Source organism: Sus scrofa, chromosome 16 (genome assembly GCF_000003025.6).
Source record: "Sus scrofa isolate TJ Tabasco breed Duroc chromosome 16, Sscrofa11.1, whole genome shotgun sequence".
In the NCBI taxonomy this organism is placed as follows: Eukaryota; Metazoa; Chordata; class Mammalia; order Artiodactyla; family Suidae; genus Sus; species Sus scrofa.
Genome location: NC_010458.4, coordinates 59,650,921 through 59,667,074, shown reverse-complemented (window position 1 = coordinate 59,667,074; position 16,154 = coordinate 59,650,921).

Genomic DNA, 16,154 nt, shown 5'->3' with positions numbered 1-16,154 from the left:
CATTTTCAGGTCTCAAAGAATACTTCTTATACAAGCAACTTGACTTTGCAACACTTGAATATTTATTTCAAGCTACAGCTATTCTCATATGGAAAAGTGGGGGCAAAGATCAGCCTATTGACAAGAATTTGACTGGCCATCTGGATACCTACCCTTCTTAGTCCTGCGGACTCTCAAGTTTGACAGTTTAGGTTCAATTATTATTAGTTCCTTGTTTTGCAAATAATATTTAACCTCGTTTGAGCTAAGAAGAGACATATTGGATCAAGTTTTTAGGAAGTTTTACCATGGGAGCTCAGTTCATCAGTTACATAAGTATTATCCAACAGCATTAACCAGGAATCGTGATATGCTTGTCATTGTGTCCAAGGGAGACCGGGAAACAAAAGACAAGTGTTCTCTGGGTCAAGTCACTGTCACTAGTGGGAACATGATTTAAGCAAAAATTCGAAGTGAAGGTGAACTCTCTGCAAATAATAATTGCGGTTTTTCACTTTGGTATTGGCAATATCCAGAATAATGTCTAGAGCAGCACAGTGATAGTAATACTGTCAGTCTTTCATTGAGAACATACTGGTGTCAGGCATTGTGCTAAATACTGATTGAGAAGTACTAATGACATGAGTCTATTATACAGAAAGAGTAGAGAGGGATAAAGATAAACTGATAGAACATGCAAAGGTGGGTATAATAATTTTGGGAGAACATGTGCCAGCCTTCCGATCCTCAGAAAGGAAGATTTTGAGTAAGAAGAGAATGAAGACAGTACCTTGAAATGATTTTCCTTTCAGCTGTAAGAGTTAGTTTAGCCAATAACCCAACAAGAATTTGATTAAGAAAAACGATTTACTCCTGGTACAGCTAGGCTAGCCTCATTCTTGATTGGCCTGAGAGTAGGATATCACCTTGGGGAAACAACAATATAATGAAAACACAGATTAAATAAATGGTTCACATGTAGAAACATCTTGATTTTTCTTTAGGAATGATCTAGAGAAAAATTTAGAATGCAGGTTAAGAATGAGGTCATAAAGAGAAATTATGACATGTATATAATTATTAACCTGAGCTTACACTGGAGGAATATGCTTAATACTGATAAATTAGTGTTTTTCTCACTGTCTTGGTTGAAGTCCATATGGAGCATTAAATCATGCAATTGTATTTCCAATTTGTCTCATCCTGTCTACTCTTGGATTGGAGCTTAGCAAGAAACCTTAGGAGACAGAAATTCCATATTAGAATAAATTTGATGTATTTTTTTTTTCTCTGTTGGGACAAGATTTCAAGTAACCTCAGTCTCTTGAAACATCTCTCTGGCATCACATCTAAGGGCTGGGCCTACCCACATGAGGCACATTTGTTAGGAAACCAGCATCCAAGCCATCATAGAGAAGATTCTGTGTAGTCCTCACCTCAACTGTACTGTAAATAAATTATGATTCCTACTTTATTGATGAGTTAACCAACTTCTTTAGAGAAGTTAGGTGACTTGTTCAGGGTCACAGGAATTGGATTAGTAATGTATTTCAGGCCTAATTTCAAAGTAAAACATGAATAAATGGCCAGAAATAAGCAAATATTTTAAGAGGCTGTACCTGGTTATAAAGGGAGTCAAATTAATTTTGATCACAAATAGGGTGGGGGTAAGAGAAGATGGTTTTGATGGTTTTGATTAGATAGAAGGTCAGATATTAAAGATATAGTGATTGAGGAGTGACACAAACTCTAGAGAGAAATTCTTGGCCACACTAGAAGAACAGACCTATCAGGGTAAACACAGGCTCTATGACTTCCAGGGAATTGGCTAGGGAATATAAAGAGATCAAATGCATAAAGTCTTACATGGTAGCTCTAATCTTACCTAACACCACACTGCCCTCACTGTGAAAGATGTCTGGCTAATGTACATGAAGTGAGACTGAAGATTAAGTTTGCACAAATCAAGCTCCTATTGAATGAACCCCCTTTCCCTTTCATAACACTGTGCTCAGGCCCAAGTGTTCATTAACTGAATGCAGAAATGGAGCTTCACAACTCTCAAAATTGGCTTTGCCTGCTGTGCCCAGATGCTCGCAGAGTTCGTCCCCTGTGCCTATGTGGAAAATCCTCCTGGCATTTAAGATCATCATCTCCCTCAAGCCTTCCTGTCAGAAAGAGAACAGCCCTAAGTGAAATGCTGCAGATCAGTGAGTTGGTAAACCAGCTATGGAAACAGTGTGTTACAGCCCATCAGACCTCTGAAAGTATCCCACTTTGCAGGTATAATAATGAGAGAGACACATCTGAATTAGGATGCAGAGAAGCATTTTGTATGCTAGCATGTTCAGATGACCTTTTTTGAATGATGAGAATATTTCACCTCTGATTCTGACCTCAGAAACAGATTTCAAACTGGGTTTCAGTAGAGAGGCTGTAAATTATAGTAATAAAATATAGAAGAGCCAACAATTATTGAGAATACATGTGCCTGGCACTGCGCTAAGTGTATAACATGCATGCTACCATTTAATCCCTTAAAATCACCCTAATGTGATTATTACTGTTAACCTCATTTTGCAGAAGAGGAAGGAGGCACAGGGAAGTGAAATAATCTCCCCAGGATTACAAAACTAGTTCTACAGACAGATTCAAATGAAGGTCCATATGGTTCCAAAGTCTGTGTTCTTCAAACACTAGACCACATTATTTCAAAATGAAGACAAGAAACCTACACACAGAGGTCCTGGGTCTAATGGAAGCATCACATTTCAGTGCCTGCTATATGCTAGGTGCTCTATCAAGAAAAATACTCATAACAGTAAGGGTATTCTAGTGTCAGGAAGGTCTGTCTGGGAGACGGTGGGACTCAACTCATGGGAGTGTCTGATTAACTTCTCTCAGCTAAGAGTTCTGGGAGGCAGGATCTGATTCTAGCAGTTTAATAAGGATGAAATTTGTCCAGAGACAAAGCATTAATGAGAAAGATGGAATGGGAAATGTTCTGTACAAGAAATGACAGCTGCTGCTTGAAGGAAGAAAACAGGGATTGTGTATAATCTCCTCTGGGCTTCCAAATAAACCACTGGGCTAAAAGTGGAGTAGATTGGATAGAGAAAAGTATCTCAGATTTTGGAAACCACTAAACAATAGTGGGCTACTGGAGTGTGGACCGGGAGGCTTGCTAGCAGCATCCATACATTGAAATGTTTATGTTATTTAATAGTAGACTATTATTCTTTCACTTTTTAGAAAAGAAATACAATTGACCTTTAGGAAGTCCAATGACAGGAAAACAAGTATAAACTGATGGTTGGCCTTATCAAATTTAAATATTTGAAAAGGTATAATTCATGTAAATGTTTAGCCTTTTTTTTTTCATTGTGCAAGGGCAAAAACCTGGTATTTACTTTTCTAATTAGAAAAGCTTGAGTGATGTGAACAATTAAGATAATACAATACCTTTACAAGATAATTAATCTTTTCTTTGTGATTCATCCCACCACATCCCAAGCTGATAATGTTATTTACCTCACAGTTCAGGATATGTTATAATGTAATTGGAGCCATTTGCTTTGACTATCAGAGAAGAAAGGATCATGCAATTTGCATCTCATATATCTAGAAATTAAAACTGAAGGACTGACCACTTGACACCACAGAAGTTCCTGAAATGAAGCCTGCTGAGCTCAATTTGTTGTGGCAGCTAAATGAATCCTCTATCCAATTTGAATGCTTGATGAAACTCCCATTAGAACATTGCACTGTAATAATTGACAACATAATGAAACTGCCAAAGACAGAATGCAGATAGTTCTTTACTGACCCTTCAGAACTATATTCTGTGCTTAGAAAGAAGCAAATATCATCGCCAGACAAGTAACATTCCCCCTCATTCTGCCTTTGTTCTACCCATCAGGGACTGCTGAGACATTCTTTTGGATACCTGTTCCTTCAGAATGAAACACTGGAAATTCAGCAGTTTGAGTTGGTCAGTTGCAGAATCTGGAGTGGTATATAGATTCAACTGGCAATAATATTTGAAAATGAGTACTATCTTCTTCATCATCACTTAATAAAAGAAACATTTTTAGCACTAAAAAATTTGGAAGTATATTATCCTGAGGGTAACAGAATAGTTTAGCTTCATTAAACAAATAAAACTGATGTTTTTAGTTTTGGAGATTTGCTTCAGATCTATGAAAACTTTGATTAGTCATCAGCGTGATCTTTGGAAATTACTTATCTGCAACTGCTGGCTTTTTTTAAAAAAACAACCTCTCAAACCCTCATAATTTGGCCTCTAACCCTTTTAGGATGTATAGCTAGTAACATCTTCAGTTGCTGACTCAATGATCACTTGCCTCCTTTATCTAACCGGAGCTGTCTTCAGCCTTTGACACAGGTGACCACTTCTATCTTGAAAAAGCTCTGCCTTTAATTTCATGTACTCCACACACTCCTGATGTCTCCTCTCTGGAGCCATTTTTTTCTAATTTCCTTCTGCAATTTCCTCTTCCTTTATTGTTGAAACGTGGTTGTTTTTCAGGGTTCTGTTCTAATTCCCCCTTCCTTTCTTACTCTGCACATCCATCCTGGGTAATCTTTTTCTTTTTCTTTCTTTTTTTTTTTTTTTTTAAAAAAAGCAACTCCTCATAGCTTTAATCCCACATCTTGACATCTAGCCCAGACCTTACTTTTAAGTATCATATGTGTATCTGCAATCATTAGATATTTCTACTTGACTGCCACAAAAGGACTTCAAATTTACCAAGTCCCAAAATGAACCTATCATTTCTCCCTATTCATTTGTGATCCCTGACTCTCTATATAGAATCCCTATTCTCCCCTTGTCCAAGTCGCAAACCTAGATATCATTTGTCTCAGTTATCAAGGCCCATTATTACTACCTCTTAAGTCAGAGTACCATTACATTGAACTTGGATTCCTTCTATAGCTAGCTAAATAGTGTTCCCACCACCACCTTCATCAAACCATTCTAGGCACTGTCATCAGACCATGTTTTTAAAGCACACACCTGATGATGCTACTTACTGCCGATGTTCCATTGGCTTCCCAGTTGTCCTCTGGATAAAGTCCAGATGCCTTGACCAAGCTTATAAAACCCTGTGCCAGTCATGTGCTGTTCCCTGTTTATAGCTTCCTCTAATTAATCTACAATTTTGTTTACTTCTCTAATGCATTCAACACTAGAAAATACTCAACATTGTTTCGTATACACCTGTGATTACAGTCAATGCCATGGTTTTTATTTATACTTACTGAAATACTTTTACAGACTAAGGCTATGTGTTATATAAAATTATAACGACACAATGAAATGTCATGGTCAAGAGGATGGGCTTTAAACTCACAAACCTGGGTTTTAATCCTGACTTTTCTAATTTATATCTGTGATATCAGTTATATTAGTGAGCTACTTTCAAGCCTTAATATCCTTTTATGTAAAATGGGGATAATATTACTACCTAGAGTTGCTATTTGGATTATATGAGAAAATGGTAGTTAAATGTTTACTAACATAGGTCCCATAGTGTTCATTCTAATATTCTCCATAATTCTTATTCAACCTAATATCTTCTCTCATAGTAAGTAAGCCTTTCTGTTTTTACCTATTCTGGCCAATCTCAGGCTCCAAATAGGCAACATTAATTCCTTCCTGTTTGGGCTGTTCTGCCATCTAGAACTAATTTTTCCCTCCCTCCAGCTTGCTGATCGAAATTCCACTCACCTTCTAATTTAAGTTTAGTTTAGGTTCCTCCTTCTCCATGAAGCCTTTTCAGTTATCTGTTTTTTGTCTGGATTTTTCCTTAGAGCTCTTCTGATAATTGGTGCTATAATGCACACATTGTCCTAGTTCTGCAATAACTTCACAGGCATAAAAAATCAAGCTCCCTCACCTCTCTCAGCAGCGTCTTATACCTGGCTGAGTACATATTTGAACTGAATTTCTGGGTGGCTTCTACAATGCATAATCCTTTTCTTCTCTCTTGTCTTCGGCAGGTGTTTTCAGCTACTGTTTTAGGTCCTTATTTTAAATGTTACTTATGAATGATAATACTTTTTTTAAGCATAAAACATGAGAAATGGCACATTTAAGTTTGCTTGTTTTCTTTTACTTATAATTGAAAATTTAGATTCTGGAATATACTCCTAAACAAAAATTGCACACTGCTTCCTGAATCTTACTCTCTGTGAATTTCTTCTAGGTTTGTGATTACTTTCCATGTTTAAAATTTTTACTCTGTCTGGAACAGTTTTACAGGTGTCGCTCTTTCTCAGGAAAGGTAGATTTTTATTACCTTACAGGGATGACAAATGAAAGTCTGCAGCATAATACAATTTTATTAAACACATTAAATGCTCAGCATCTCTCCTCTGCACCATTTGCCATGGTGGATAGATACCCTTACCAGGAAAAATTGAAGGCAGGGCTATTGAGGTGATGGAATGTGAAATTTTTTCCTGCACTATTTTTTCTTAAATTTCTAGCTTTAGACAGTAAATCACATCTCCACAGTGGAATGCAGGCCTCCCTTTACATTCTCTCTTTCTATACAAGTCAGACGTTATAAATTTCTTATGACTCTTTTTAAACATCCTCATCCAGCTATTTCCCATTAAAACTTTCTCTCCAGAAAACTGGCTGTTAGGTAGCATTTTGCATTGCATCAAAACCAGAAATGTAATCAGGGAGAGTCTTAAAAATCATGCAAATATTTACTTGAATATAAAAATTTCTTTCTTGTCTTTTGCAAGGATTGTTTATGGTTGGTTTCAAAAGAGATTTGTGACTTCTCATGATATGGACTAAAAAGGATTTTTCATTTTATGCCTCTTTCCTCTATGTGGGAAGAATTAATGTCTTTGAAAATAAAAAAAAAGGAGATGTGCCATTTTGGTGTAGGTTTATATCACACAGTTCTAGATTTCATACTATGTCCAAAATGACAGAGTTGCTTTCAAAGTAAACTTCCATGAAGTACATTGGAGAAGAGAGAGAGAGAGAGAGAGAGAGAGAGAGAGAGACAGAGAGAGAGAGAGAGAGAGTGTGTGTGTGTGTGTGTGTGTGTGTGCGTGCGTGTGTGCGCGCATGTTGAGGGGCATACTCATGGAGATGGAATAGATAAGCCTCTAGTTTCTACTCAACCATAGGCAAAGCAATGTATGTTTGTTAAGTTTCACTCTTTTATATACACTGATTGTGAAAGAGAATTCTGCAGCAAATATTTACAAAAGTCCCAAATAGGAAGAATAACTTCAATTGATCAAAACAATATGGGATGTGTTATATGCGACTGAACATGCTTTTGATATCAGTTCCCTAAAAGGCATTTGCATTTTGAATTTTTCAGACAGAACTACTTAAAATGTGAACTGAGTCTGTTATTCCTCTGGGCATCTCCTCTGTAGTTGGTTTAGTGATTATTCTGTCACTTCTTCTTTAATTTCTATCCTTTAATGAGGACATGCAAGTGTGCCTATGGAATTTTCCTATTAATGTCAGAGTGATTTAAGAATGGACCATAGTGTAAGAGGGAAAAAAAAAAAAAAACCTTCCAGGTTTAGCATTCTATTTAATTCTGTAGCTAGTGACAGTGCTGGGAGTCACTTGATAGGGAGATACAGCTTTTCCTCCAGGCATTTCCTCTGGGGCCTTTGGGATAGAACTAAGCACAGCTATCTATAAATCAGCTTGTCCATTTCTGGGCCACCCAGCATAATTGGAAGCACTGACTCAAGGCCATTTCACCCTTGGGTAGGAATGATGAAGTCAGGGCTTCTCATAATTGCATCTGATTACTGTCTCCAGTTTGAAGATAGAGAAGGAAGCAAAATGAATAAGCATCTCCATTCCATGTGGGATCATTTAGGGGCAGTAATCATGGAGGAAGTGATCTTTGGTTTGGTTTGAGATTCCTCTTTATTTTAAACAAAACAGTTTAAATATTTAATTTTCAAAGTAGGAAATCACATAGTATTTTTGTTATAGGATCCACTGCACAAACAATGCAATGAGCAAGAACTGCATAAGTTATGGTCTTCAGGCCATCAGCATGCCCTTATGCTTGTCACAGAGAAGGGTTAGCCAATCTTATATTGATGAATGTCACAAAGACGATCTCAGATGAATTACAGAGTTCAACACAGATGACTACAGTGTTCAAGTATATGTGTTCCACTTGTGTTAAATAATCTAATATTTCAAGTGAAAACAACAAAGCGATAATAAAGATGGGGTTGGGTTTAAACCATTTTCATGTAAGTCTGCTCTTTGTATGCAGTGAAGATAATAGTATCCTATTAGCAAAGAGTGAATTGTATTTAAACAATAATTGCAGACAAATGACATGAAAATCAATATGTGAAAAGGCATCAAGCTATATATATTATTGATTTTCTGCCATCTTCTTCTCTAGGTTAATGCTCTGAAAATATGATTTACAGTGTGGTTTTAATGAACAACATTCTTTTGTATATGGTAAAGTTTTGTAGAAGTTAGAAAGATTTAATTCTAGTTGTACTAATCAACTTTAAAAATGTGACTATTAAATGACCACAAATCCAAATTTGTTTTAGAGAAATGATAAAGATGCATTCATAAAAAATTATAAATATTATGTTGAAACAATTATATATTTGGAACACTATATCTTTGGAAACAGTTATTAATTTGTACAAAGTGATACATTTTATATGAAAAAGATACACTTTTATTTTTAAAGGTAACTTAAAGATATAAAAAAGAGCAGGTGCTAGACAGAAGAGACCTGCTCTAGATGTTATAACTGTACCGGGGTAGAGAAATAATAGAGGAACAGTTGTTTGTTCTGCATATCAGTGGAATTCTGTGTGGAATTTGATGCAATCATAAGCCAATTTATAAAAATTAAACAGGATAAAATAAAATTTAATTATTATGTATATACAAGGGTTTCATAAGAATATGGGGCCCAAAGACAAGGGAGGCAATTGAAGTTTATATACCATTTGAGAGAAGAAGGGATTAGGGGGTTGGAACTTCAAAGGAAAGAAAGGAAAATTTTAGGCAGATGAATAAAAGCAAATGTTTGGTAAGCAAATGTTTGCTGGGCTATGAAGAGATAAGTGAACTCTCTTGTCCAATCGGGCATAAAGGCTGAGCTTTATACTAATTTTGACATTCTGGTAGAATATAACACCTGTACTTGATAGCACACATAAAGGAATTGAACCATGCTTTAACATCAGAGATAAGAAGAAATCTTGCGAAGTCCTAAATCATTAAATTTGTGTATTTGAATAATCCCTACCATAATCTTAATCTCAAGAAGATCTAGCTGACATCTGGGTTAAGTTGAATTGTATTAAAATATTTTGCTACTTCACCCTATTAAGAATTACAGACAGAAAAATATTTCTCTCTTGCAACATAGAAACTAAATTTTACCTATATAAGGTAAGGATACTCTAAATAAAGATATTTAGTCAATACACATAAGTATAAAAGAAGATGATTAATGTGGAGTTACCATCATTTTGGTTACTAATACCTGGTCTACCTGGTAACTCTGGCTATTACATGTAAAATTACTAAATCTGATCACTGGCCTTAAGGAAAAAAAAATTAAAATTTCTTTATGATTCTGTAAAGTGATAAACTGATTTTATAATCATATGTCTTTAGGGTCTCTTCATTACATTGACTATGGCTATCTTTTTTCCTGAAACCCATTTTTACTGTTTCTAGAGGTGTGCAGTATAATTTCATACATTAACACTAACTCAAAGAAAAGAAAGCTATAACTAATGAAAGATTTTTCATTACAGAATGATGTAAAAAAATGAGTGTTTTTTTAAATCAGGCATAAGACAGAGATGTCTTCACGTCAACTACTATGTATCCTAGAAAATGCAATAAGAATATATATATATATATATAAAGTAAGAAATTGAAAAGGAAGAGAGAAAGCAGTTGTTATTTGCAGATTATTTTATAATCCACATATTGACTATAAAATAATTTTTAGATAAAGTTATTAGCATTAGAGAATTCAAGGTTATATGGTCTGAGATTATATATATTTAGATTATATACAGATGTATATTTATATATATATATATATCACCAAGGTTATCAGCAATTAGCATTTAGAAAATAATGAGATTCTAGTAAAGTAAACTGTGTGAAGGAATATATCTAACAAGATATGTAGCATATTATAAGGCACTTCAGGAACATAAATGTAAAACTCTTTAAATCAATACTTAAATTCAAAATCACAATTGTTCTTTTCACAGCACATACCGAACCCAGTGTACAGTTCATATGAAAGAACATGAGATGGAATAGATGCATGCCTTCCTATTTTTTCCATTAAATACAGCTAAAATCATGCAAGTGATATATTTAGGATAGCAACAATAAGAATACTCTTAAAGGGAGAGAATATAGACAAGCTGGGAACATTGGAACCTGATAAACCATATTGTGGTATGTTCCTACAGTTTTCTTTTTGCCTCATACTATCTTAGAATGAATGGTGAAGAAAATTTCACACCAGAAAATGTACTGATAAAAGATGCACACTGAGGTATCTGGAATACAGACCAGTGAGGACCTTCTGTATAGCACAGGAAACTCTACCCAATATTTATGATAATCTATATGGGGAAAGAATCAAAAAAGAATGGAAGGTAAAACTGAATCACTTCATTGTACAGAAGGAATTAGCACAGCATTGTAAATCAACTATACTTCAATAAAATCTAAAAAAACCGCTCAATAAATTATCAAGGAAAAGAAACACTGATAGCTTATGCCTTATGCTGAAACTCAATTGAATTAAACTGTCAAAAGGCAAAATTAAAGAGCAAATTTTGAGAGCAACACAAACAACAAACAAAAGTAAGCGCCAAACAAACCCACACACACACAAAAATACCTTGCATAAGGGGATCAATGATCTAACTGATGGCTGACTTCCATCAAAAGTCATGGAAGTCATTTTTCAATTGAGTTGGCTTTTTGCTGTTGAGTTGTATAAGTTGCTTGTGTATTTTAGAGATTAAGTCCTTGTCAGTTGCATCACTTGAAATTATTTTCTCCCATTCTGTAAGTTGTCTTTTTGTTTTATTTTGGTTTCCTTTGCTGTGCAAAAGCTTGTCAGTTTGATTAGGACCTGAATAGACATTTCTTCAAGGAAGATAAACAGGTGGCCAATAAGCACATGAAAAAATGCTAAACATCCCTAATTGATTATTAGAGAAATGCAAATCAAAACTACCATAAGATAGCACATCACACCAGTCAGAATGGCCATTGTTAATAAATGCTGGAGAGGGTGTGCAGAAAAGGGAACCCTCCTGCAGTGTTGGTGGGAATGTAAGGTGGTACAGCCACTCTGGAGAACAGTATGGAGGTACCTTAGAAATCTATACATAGAACTACCATATGAGCCAGCAATCCCACTCTTGGGCATATATCCGGACAAAACTTTCCTTAAAAAAGGCATATGCACCTGCATGTTCATTGCAGCATCATTCACAATAGCCACAACATGGAAATAACCTGAATGTCCATCGGCATATGATTAGATTAGGAAGAAGTGGTATATATACACAATGGAATACTACTCTGCCATAAAAAAGAAGAAAATAATCCCATTTGCAGCAACATGGATGGAACTAGAGACTCTCATAATGAGTGAAGTAAGTCAGAAGGAGAAAGACAAATACCATATTATATCACTTATTTCTGGAATCTCATATACGGCACAAATGAACCTTTCCACAGAAAAGAAAATCATGGACATGGAGAACAAACTTGTGATTGCCGAGGGGGAGGGGGAGGGAGTAGGGTGGATTGGGAGCTTGGGGTTAATAGATACAAACTATTGCCTTTGGAATGGATTAGCAATAAGATCCTGCTGTGTAGCACTGGGAATTATGTCTAGTCACTTATAATGGAGCATGATAATGTGAGAAAATAGAATGTATACATGTACGTGTGACTGGGTCACCATGCTGTACAGTAGGAGAAAACAATTGTATTGGGGAAATAACAATTAAAAAAAAAAAGGATGTATTGTACAACAGGGGGAACAAAGACAGTATTTTGTAGTAACTGAATGGACTAGGACCTTTAAAAACTGTATAAAAATAATTTAAAAAAAAGCCAATTGGGAGACAGATTAAAAAAAAAAAGTCATGTAGGTCAGAGAGAGTGGAAAAACATCATTAAAGTGCTGAAAGAAAAAAAAAAGTTAAACCAGGTGTCTGTACCCAGTGAAAGTATTTTTCAAGAATCAAGTTAAATCAAAATATTTCAGATTAAAAAATCAGACAATGTGTTACCAGCAAATGTATAATACAAGAAGCTCTAGATAAAGTTCTACAGGATGAGGGGGGGAATGCCATGAGAAAGGAAACTTGAATACTCATAATAAAGATATATCAAATATAGTAAATATGTGAGTACATGCAAAATTGATTCTTTAAAAATAAATCATACAATGGTTTAAAGAAAATTTCATAGGAGTGCCCATCGTGGCTCAGGGAAAACATATCTGACTAGTATCCATGAGGATGCAGATTCGATCCCAGACCTTGCTCAGTGGGTTAAGGATCCAGTATTGCTATGAGCTGTGGTATAGGTCGTAGACACAGCTTGGATCCTGCATTGCTGTGGCTGTGGTATAGGCTGGTGGCTACAGCTCCAATTGGACCCCTAGCCTAGGAACCTCCATATGCTATGGGTGTGGCCCTAGAAAGACAAAAAATGAGTAAAAAAGAAAAATACATAATACTGTCTTTTGGAATTTATAACATACATGGTTCAATGACACACTTAAGATTTCTATCTTTTACGAGAATTAATAGAAATTTAACTGTAGATGACATATGAAAAGTTTTAAAAACATTATAATCCCTGAAGCAACTGCTTAAAATGAAAATAAGCATAACTAAAAACCCAGTGTGAAAAATTAAAATGGAATTTAAAAATTAAAATATTCAAAAGTAGGCAAAAAGAAACCAAAGAACAAAACAACAATAGCAACAACAAAGGAAGGGAGACAGTAGAAAACAAAGTGGTAGAAGCAACCCAAGCATACAAATAACCACTTTCCAGGTTAATGGACTAACTAATTAAAAGGCAGAGATTGTCATAATGATTTTAAAAACACAGGACCTAACTACACTCTGTCACATCTCACTGTATTTAATTATCTTATAATCATTGTTTCATAGAGTGATTGTGAATTATCTCTAACTACCAAATAGGATAAAGGTTATAATATGATTTAGCTCAATTGTACTATATGTCTAAAAGTTGTAGCCACGTTTATGCTTTCTTTTATTTTTTAATTTTCTTTTTTTTCAATTTTCATTCTCTCGAAGATATTATCCCCAGGCTGAAGCATCTTCAATTATTTTTTCTCCTGTAGCCAACTGCCAGAGGAATGGTTTACCTTCAGGCCAGGGTATCTTTTTTTTTTTTTTTCTATTTTTTTTTATTAGGCTAAAGTACACATACTATAAAGTGTACTATTTTAGGAATAAATACATTCATAATCATCTTGACCATCTATTACCAGAATTCTTTTCATTTTGTAAAACTGAAAGTCTATACCCATCAACTCATGACCGCCCATTCCCTTTCCACCTACCTCTAGCTGCTGGAAATAAGTGACTACTTTAGATACCTCATGTAAATAGAATCATACAGTGTGTGCCTTTTTGTGATGGGCTTATTTCACTTAGCGTAATGTCCTTTAGGTTCATCCATGTTGTGAATACGTCAGAATTCCCTTCCTTCTTAAGATTGAATAATACTCCAATTTGTGTCTAGTTATTTCTCAGTATCCTGAGAGGATTTGCTTCAGGATTCTCTACAAATACCAAAATCATGGATGTTCAAGTCCCTTATATAAAATGACATGGAACAATGAATATAGTTGCCCTTTTGCATCATAGGTTTTGCATCTGTAAATTCAATCAACTGTGGATTGGAATTTCAATTTTAGTGCATTGAATCTGGGGATGTAAAAGACTGGGATACAGAGGGCCAAATATATCACCATATTTTCTTATCCAGTCATCTGTCAAAGGAACTTGGGTTGACTCCACATTTTAGCAGCTGTGAATAATACTTTTATGAACATGAGTGTACAAATAATTCTTACAGGCTATTTTCTCAACTCTTTGGGGGTATATATCTCTAATTGGTATTGCTGGAGGTGTTCTATTTTTAAATTTTTGAAGAACCACCACACGCTTTTCCACAATAACTCTTCCATTTTACATCCCTACCAATAGCAGACAATATTCCAGTTTCTCCACATCCTCACTGACACTTCTTTCTTCTATACTAATTTATTTTTTGGACAGTATTCATTCTAATGGGTTTGAAGATGATATCTCTTTGTAGTTTTGATTAGCAGTTCCTTAATGATTAGTAATGTTGAGCATCTTTTCACATACTCATTGGCTATTTTTGTATCTTTTTTGAGAAAAACCTCTTCAAGTCCTTTGCCCAACTTTGAATCATATTCTTGCTTTTTCGTTGTTGTTGTTGTTATTATGAAATCTCCATATATTTTGTATGTTGATTTCTTATCACATAAATGATTTGCAAATATTTTCTTCCATTCTGTGTGTTACCTTTTTACTTAGTTGATAGTCTTTGCATAGACAAAACATTTTAGTTTTCATGAAGTCCATTTTGTCTATTTTTTCTTTTGTTGTCTGTGCTTTTGGTATCATATCTAAGAAATTACTGCAAAATCCAATGTTGTGAAATATTCACCCTATATTTTCTTGCAAGAGTTTGATCATTTTTAAGTTTTACTTTTCTATCTTTGATCTATTTTATTCTATACATGGTGTTAGGTAAAGATCCAGCTTAATCCTTTTGTATGTGAATGTTCAATTTTCCTAGCAGCATTTGTTGAAAATACTGTCCGTTCTTTACAGGAAGGTCTTGGCTTCTTTGTCAAAAATCATTTCACCATATAGGTGAAGGTTTATTTCTGGGCTTTCTCTTCTATTCTATCGGTTTCTATGTCCGTCTTTATGTCACTACCATAATACTGATACTGTAGCTTTGTAGTGAATTTTGCAATCAGGAAGTATGATTCCCCCAGCTTTATTCTTCTTTTTCAAGATTGTTTTGGCTATTTATGGTTGATTGAAATTCCATATGAATTTTAGGGTGAGGTTTTCTATTTCTGCAAAACAAGTTACTGGGATTTTGACTGAAATTGCTTTCAGGCCATAGATCATTTTGGGTAGTATTGACAACAATATTAAGTCTTTCAACCCATGAACATGAAATGTGTTCCATTTATTTATCCCTTAAGTTCTTGATTTATAGTTTTTTTTTTTTTTTTTTTTTTTTTTTTTTTTTTTTTTTAGCACTTTGAGAATATTGGTCCACTGACTTCTGGACTCCAGAGTTTCTGATGAGAAATCTAGCACTAATATTATTAAAGATCCTCCTTCCGTGTGACACATTACATCTCTGTTTCTGCTTCCAAAATTCCATCTTTGTCTTTCAAAAATTTGATTATAATGTGTCTTTTTAAAAAAATATTTTTTTTTTTTTTTTGCTTTTTCTTAGGGCCACACTTGAAGCATATGGAAGTTCCCAGCTTGGGGTCGAATTGGAGCTACAGCTGCCAGCCTATGGCAAACCCACGGCAACTAGAGGTCCAAGTCGCCACATCTGTGACCTACACCACAGCTCACGGCAATGCCGGATCCTTAACCCACTGAGTGACGCTAGGGATTGAACCTGCATCCTCATGGATACTAGTTGGATTTGTTTCTACTGCACCATGAAGGGAACTCCCTATAATGTGTCTTGATGTGAGTCTCTTGGAGTTTGCTGAGCTACTTGAAAGTTTATATTCATGTCTTTTATCAAATTTGAGAAGTTTCCAGCATTATTTCTTTAATAGTCTCTCTGCCCCATCCTCTTTATTCTTATGTAATTCCTACAATGCATATGTTGATCCATTTGATGATGACCCATAAGCCCTTAGGCTCTGTTTTGTTTCTTCGATTTTTTTTTTTCTGTTCCTCAAACATGATGATTTCTATTTTCTGATCTTCCAGTTAACTGATTCTTTTTTCTGCCTAGTATATTCTGTCTTTTAATCCCTTTATTTTTG